Genomic DNA, 6,896 nt, shown 5'->3' on the forward strand with positions numbered 1-6,896 from the left:
GAGTGAGAAAATGGTCAAAATCTGAAAAGATCCTTTTTTATTATGAAAATTTTCAAGTATTAAAAAAGTAGAGAGAGTAACACAGCAAACTTCTGTAAATTCATCACCCAAATTCAATAATTATCAAAACTTTGCCACATTTGCTTAACCAGCTCTTGTTTTTTCATGGGTTGTTTTTTTTCTGTTTTGTTTTTTGTTTTTTGTTTTTGTTTTTTTTGACTGAAGTATTTTAAAATAAATTACATACATTTGACCCAGCAATCTCATTATTGGGTATATGCTCAAAGGAATATAAATCATTCTATCATAAAGATACATGCACTTGTCTGTTCATCATAGCACTTTTCACAATAGCAAAGACACAGAATCAATCTACATGCCTGTCAATGGCGGATTGGATAAAGAAAATGTGGTACATATACACCATGGAATACTACACAGCAATAAAAAAGAATAAAATCATGTCCCTTGCAGCAAAACAGATGCAGCTGGAGGCCATTATCCTAAGAAAATTAATGCAGGAACAAAAAACCAAATACTGCATGTTCTCACTGAGCACACAGGGACATAAAAAGGGGAACAATAGACACCAGGGCTTACTTGAGGGTAGAGAGTAGGAGGAGGGGGAGGATAGAAAACTATCTATTGGGTACTATGCTCACTACCTGGGTAATAAAATCATTTGTACACCAAACCCTAGTGACACACAATTTATCCTTGTCAAACCTGCACATATATCCCCTGCATCTAAAATAAAAGTTGGAAGAAAAATAATTAATAAATAAAATCTCTTCTTCAAAAAAATTACGTTGTATAATTTCACTGCTACATATTGTATGCAGTATGCATTTCTCTGAAAATCTGAACATAAATACAATCACATTATCACACCTAAGAAAATTATCAATAACTCTGATATCAACCCATACTACAAACCAATTTCCCTAATTGTCTTAAAAATTTCTTTCACAGTTGAATTGTTTGAATCAAGGTATAAACATTGTAATACACTACATTTCTTTAGGTCTGAGTCTCTTTTAACCTAAAGGAGCACACGTGTACACACACACAAGCACACACACACACACGCGCACACACTTTTTTCCCTTTAGCATTTCCCTGTGATTTACAAAATCCCCATAATATTCCTGCATAATGCCCCACATCCCAAATGTGTCCCTTTGCTCCTCTGTAGTGTAATTAACTCTAGAAGCTTGGTTAGATTTAGTTTCATTTTTTTTCAAAAACATTTCATAGACAAAGTATATTTTATAAATGCATTACATCAGGAGTTACCCAATATGTTGTTGTTCCATTTATAGTGACATTCACGATAGTGATCATTCCCCATCTACATATAAATAATGATTCCAATCCACTGACAACCATTGTGTAAAACAATTATTTCATGAGACCAAGGAGGAGAAGAACAAGGTAGTTGTAATACTGGGTATATTTTTTCCACTTACCAATATGTTGAAATGTATCCATGTTGATATCTATACTAGTAATTTCATACATGTCTAGTTATTTTAATTACTATATAGTACTCTACTGCATAGAAAAATAACACATTTCATTTATCCCTTCTTCTATTGGTGAAAAAAAGGATATATCCTTTTTTTTTTTTTTTTATCAAAAACAGTAGCAAAGAATATCCTTGTGCATTTTTCAGTGTGTATGCATATGAGAGTTTCTCTAAAATCAAGGGCAGGAATCAGAAATATTTTTCTATAAAAAGCCAGGTAGCAAATAGTTCAGGCTTTGTGGGCCATATGGTCTCTGTTGCCATTACTCTGTCATGTAGCAGGAAAATAGTCATCAACATTGTGTAAATGAAAAAGCATGCACACAGCTGGGTTTTTATAAGAGCAGATTTACAAAAACAGGTCATGGGCCAGATTTGGCCTGAAGGCCATAGTTTGCTGACCCCTGGTGTAGAGTATGAAAATAGAGTATGTTCATCTTCAGCTTTGTTATATATTTCTATTTTCTTTCTCCAAATGAGTTATACCTGTTTACACTTCCATCAGCAAAGTATACAAGTGACTGTTTCTCCACATTCTTGCCAACACTTGGTGTTATCTAATTTCTTAATTTGGGGGCAATCTGATGGTTGTGAAATAGTTTCTTATGAATGTTTCAATTTTCATAAGCCCAATTACAAATGTGTTTGAATATTTTTCATATGGGCTTTGACTATTCAGGCTTCTCATCCCTAAATTGCCAGTTTATAACATTTACCTACTTTCTATTGAGTTGTTTGCCTTTTTCTTACTAATTTGTGACTTTTATATATATTCTATTAATAGATTGCATTTTTCTGTTGATTATATGCATTACAAATATCTAAGTGTGAGTTTGTCTTTGCTCACAGTATCATTTGTTGAACAGAAGTTTTGTTTGATTTTTGCTTTATTTTTAATGTCCATGGATACATTAATCCTTCCTTTTTCTGTGTGTGTATGTGTGTGTCCTTTTTTTGCTTTGTATAAGAAATCTTGTCCTACCCAACTATCATATTTTTCTATATTTTCCTTTCCAGGAAAATAATTTCCTTTTTATGTTCAGGTTTTAGTACATCTGAATGTATCTTTACATATGGTAGTTATCTAATTTTATCTTATTCAATATGAACAATCAATTATCTGAGCCCCCTTTATTGATTAATCCATATATGTGTTCTCCACTGATTTTAATGCTACCTTTGACTTACTGCACATTCCCACGTGTTCTAGGGCTGTTTCTAGGCTCTGCGTTCTGCTTTCTTAGTCTGCTTTTATTGGTCTATCTCTAGGCTGACACTATCATTTTAATGCGATAATTTCATAAGTAGTCTTAATATCGGGCAGAATTAATCCCTCCCTATCGCTGACATCTTTGAGATAGTCTTGCCTCATCTTTACTCTTTATCTTCCATATGAATTTTAGATAAATTCCAATGTAAAGGTTTGGAAACAAAGGTTTAAAAAAATCTAAGTAACTTTCCCAAGGCCCCACGATTAATAAGTAGATGAGGTGACATTCAAATCCATGCAGAATAATTTCAAAGCCCAGTTTCTAAGCCACTATATCCAAAATACCACCTCTACATCTATATTATAAAGTGGTAGAACAGGCTGAATTTAATGTCAGTAATCCTTAGGCTCTGGACTTGGCTCATTCGCAGACAAGTTGCTTGGGTATCTCTCTGGACCTAGTTTCCTCACCTACAAAATTGTTACAAAAATAAGTTGTCTCAGAGCTATGAATAAACAGTCAATATAAACTGTAAAGCATTGATTCTGTAAAAGCCCACCGATACTGGTTAATTTTATATGTCAACTAGACTGGGCCACAGGGTGCCCAGGCATATAGTCAAGCACTATTCTGTATTTATCTGTGAGAGTGTTTCTCAATGAGAATAACATCTGAATCAGTAGATTGAGTAAAGGGCATTGCCCCCCCTAATGTGGGTAGGCCTCATCCGGTCAATTGTAGGCCTGAGTAGAACAAAAACACTAGGTAAGAGGGAACTCTTGCTGCCTGACTGCTGTAAGATGAGACATCAGACTTTTCCTGTCTTTAGACTTGAACTGAAACCTTGGCCTTTCTTGGATCTCAAGCCTGCTAGCTTTTAGACTGGAACTTACATTATCAGCCCTCCTGGTTCTCAGGAACTAGAACTACACCACAGATTCTACTGAGTTTCAAGTTATTCAACTGTACTGTACCTCCATAATCATATGAGCCAATTCCTCATAATCAACAAACACACACACACATATATCCTATTGGTTCTGTTTCTCTGGAGAACCCTGACTAATACAGATTTTGCTACCAAGAGTGGTCCTAGAGGAACATAATTTTAAGAATGAGTTTTCTGAATTGGTTTTGAGGTATTTGGAATCAGATCTCTAATCTGATTAAAGACACTAATGATTCTATTTCCAGTAGTAAAGAGAGCATTGAAAGTCCACAGTGTGATTTGGCAATAAAAATACACAAAATATCACCATTGAATACTCCTAGTCAACTACTTACAAGAATCAAAGAGCTTGGTAACCGTGTATGTACTTTCAAACATTTTTGGGTTGGTTGAGATTGGCTGGTTGTTTCTACTATTGCTGGACAAGGTGGAGAAAGATAAGGATGAGCTCAGGGGTTTGAGTTGCCAGCCCAAGCGTTGTATAAATGACTGGAAAACTTCTACGTTTGCCCTAAAAGATATCCTTATCTCCTATAGCTGCAGAGCTGAGATTGCTGAAAATTAAAAGGCAGAACCTCACCCTATGACTGGCTGAATTACAACACAAGTTGAACTCCCAGCCTTGCAGGGTATCTACTGTAAAGGTGAAGGCATTGGTTGGGAAGAAATGGGCTTCTGAAAAATTGTAATGGGAACATACAGGAAGACCTTGATGAATCTGGGGTCATTGAGCCCCTAAATTCTGATGAGTCTTCTTTGCCAGTGGAAGATTTCTCCCTACTCCAGAAAGGGAGTCATCTCCCCATCCCTTGTGGTATAAGCCTCTGTACCCTTATCTAAGGAGATTAACCCTGAATTGCCTAAAAAACTCCAGTGCTCTCCCATGAGGCAGTTGCCATGGAAGACAATGCTGAGTCTCCTCAGAACCTAACATCATCAACTCTCTTTGCTTCTAAACCTATAATTAGACTCACGTCCTAGTAGGTCCCTAAAGGTAAAGTACAAAAGGTAACCCATAAGGAAGTGTGCTACACTCCAAAAGAATAACTGGAGTTTTCTAATGTACACAGAAATCTAAGGAATATGTGTGGAAACAGATATTAAGAATGTGAAATGATGGTAGAAGGAACATAAAGTTGGATCAAGCCAAATTTTTTGATATGGTCTCACTATGCAGAGATTCTGCATTTAATGTTGCAGCTCAGAGATTAAGGAGTCTAATAGTTTGGTTGACTGGCTAAAACATGGACCTAAGACCACAGTGCGCAAGTTGGAAATGCTGGACCTGCCTTGGTTTACTACAGAGGAAGTGATTCAAAGGCTGAGGGAGACTGAAATATTAGAGTGGATTTGTCATTTAAGACCTACTCATCCACCATGACTATGAAAAATAAATGTGTAAGAGGAACTTCAGCATCCTTGAAGAGCCCTGTGATTCCTCTTCCCATAGGCCAGACCCTAATGCAAGAACTACAGTCACTGGATTGGAAAACCTAAATGCAATGGGAGTAGTTGGGTCCTAGGGTAGCAGGGGCCAGATGGCAGGACTCAACTGCCAAAGGCAAGATGGGTATGGATACCATAATGGACACCAGAGTCAGAGAGTCAGAGCAGCAATCAGGATAGTCTAACTCACACAGGCCTATAGCATTGACCAGTTGATTGCAGTGTCCCTAGAAGTAAAATAGGAAGCCTATTAAATGCTTATTTGATCTATAGAGCAGAAAAGTTCCAGGTCAAGTGAACAAAAGTCTAATCTGAATCATAATCATAGAGAGTCACAGTTACTCAATTTACAGTTTACAAACTTAAGCTAGTTTACAAACCCAGAGTACCTTGAATGATGAGTAGGCCAGGTCTCCTTGAGAAAGGATCCCAGTGTACAGCCAAAAATTTAAACTGTTGGTCTTCAATCGGCCTTCCCCCAAAGGAACATACAGCCTTCTACCAGGACAACATTGTGCTGGAGGAAAGGAAATAATCAGACCTTTTAGGGACTACTGGACAGCGGCTCTGAACTGACTCTAGTTCTAAGGAATCCAAAACATCACTGTGGTCCACCTGTCAGAGTAGGAGTTTATGGAGGTCAGATGATAAATCAAGTTTTGGCTCAAGTCTGTCTCACAGTGGGTCCAGTGGATCCCTAAACCCATCTTGTTATTTTCCCAGTTCTGGAATGCATCATTAGAACAGACTTACTCAACAGCTAGCAGTAACACCTCATTGATTCCCTGACCAGTGGATGAGGGCTTTTATGGTGGGAAAGGCCAAAGGGAAGCCACTAGAACTCCCTGTACCTACAAAACTAGTGAATCAGAAGCAATACAGACTAGTATTGCAGAAATTAGTGCCATCATCAAGGACTTGAAAGATGAGGTCATGGTGATTCCCATTACATCCCCATTCAACTCTCCCATGTGACCTGTGCATAAGACACACAGATCTTGGAGAATGACGTGGATTATTGTAGGCTTAACCAGGTGGCGACTTTAATGACAGCTGCTGTACCAGTTTGTTTCAGGTGGCAAGGCTGGCAATACACTTTCACTGTCCTATCTCAGAGGTATATCAGCTCTCCAGCCCTATGTCACAATTTGGTTTGCAGAGATTTTGATCACCTTTCCCTTCCACAAGATATTACACTGGCCCCATTACATTGATGACATTATGCTAATTTGACCTAGTGAGCAAGAAGTAGCAACTACTCTAGACCCATTGGTAAGACATTTGCATGTGAGAGGATGAGAAATAAGTCTGACAAAAACTCAGGGGCCCTCTACCTTTGTGAAATTGTTCTGGGTCCAGTGTTGTGGGGCATGTTGATAAATTCCTCCTAAGGTGAATGACAAATTGCTGCCTCTGACTCCTCCTATAACCAAAAAGTAAAATAAAATGCCTAGTAGGTCTCTTTTGATTTTGGAGGCAAGGTATTTCACAGTGGGTGTGTTACTCTAACCCATTTACCAAGTAGCCCCAAAAGCTACTTATTTTGATTGGAGCCCAGAACAAGAGAAGGCTCTGCAACAGATCCAGTCTACTGTACAAGCTGCTGTACCACTTGGGCCATATGACCCAGTACAATGATACTGGAACTGTCAGTGGAGATGTGGGTGCTATTTGGAGCCTTTGGCAGGCACCTGTAGGTGAATTTCAGCACCAGTCCTTTGGATTTTGAAACAAAGCCCCGCCACACTCTGTGGTTAACTAC

Source organism: Macaca mulatta, chromosome 2 (genome assembly GCF_049350105.2).
Source record: "Macaca mulatta isolate MMU2019108-1 chromosome 2, T2T-MMU8v2.0, whole genome shotgun sequence".
Classification (NCBI taxonomy): Eukaryota; Metazoa; Chordata; class Mammalia; order Primates; family Cercopithecidae; genus Macaca; species Macaca mulatta.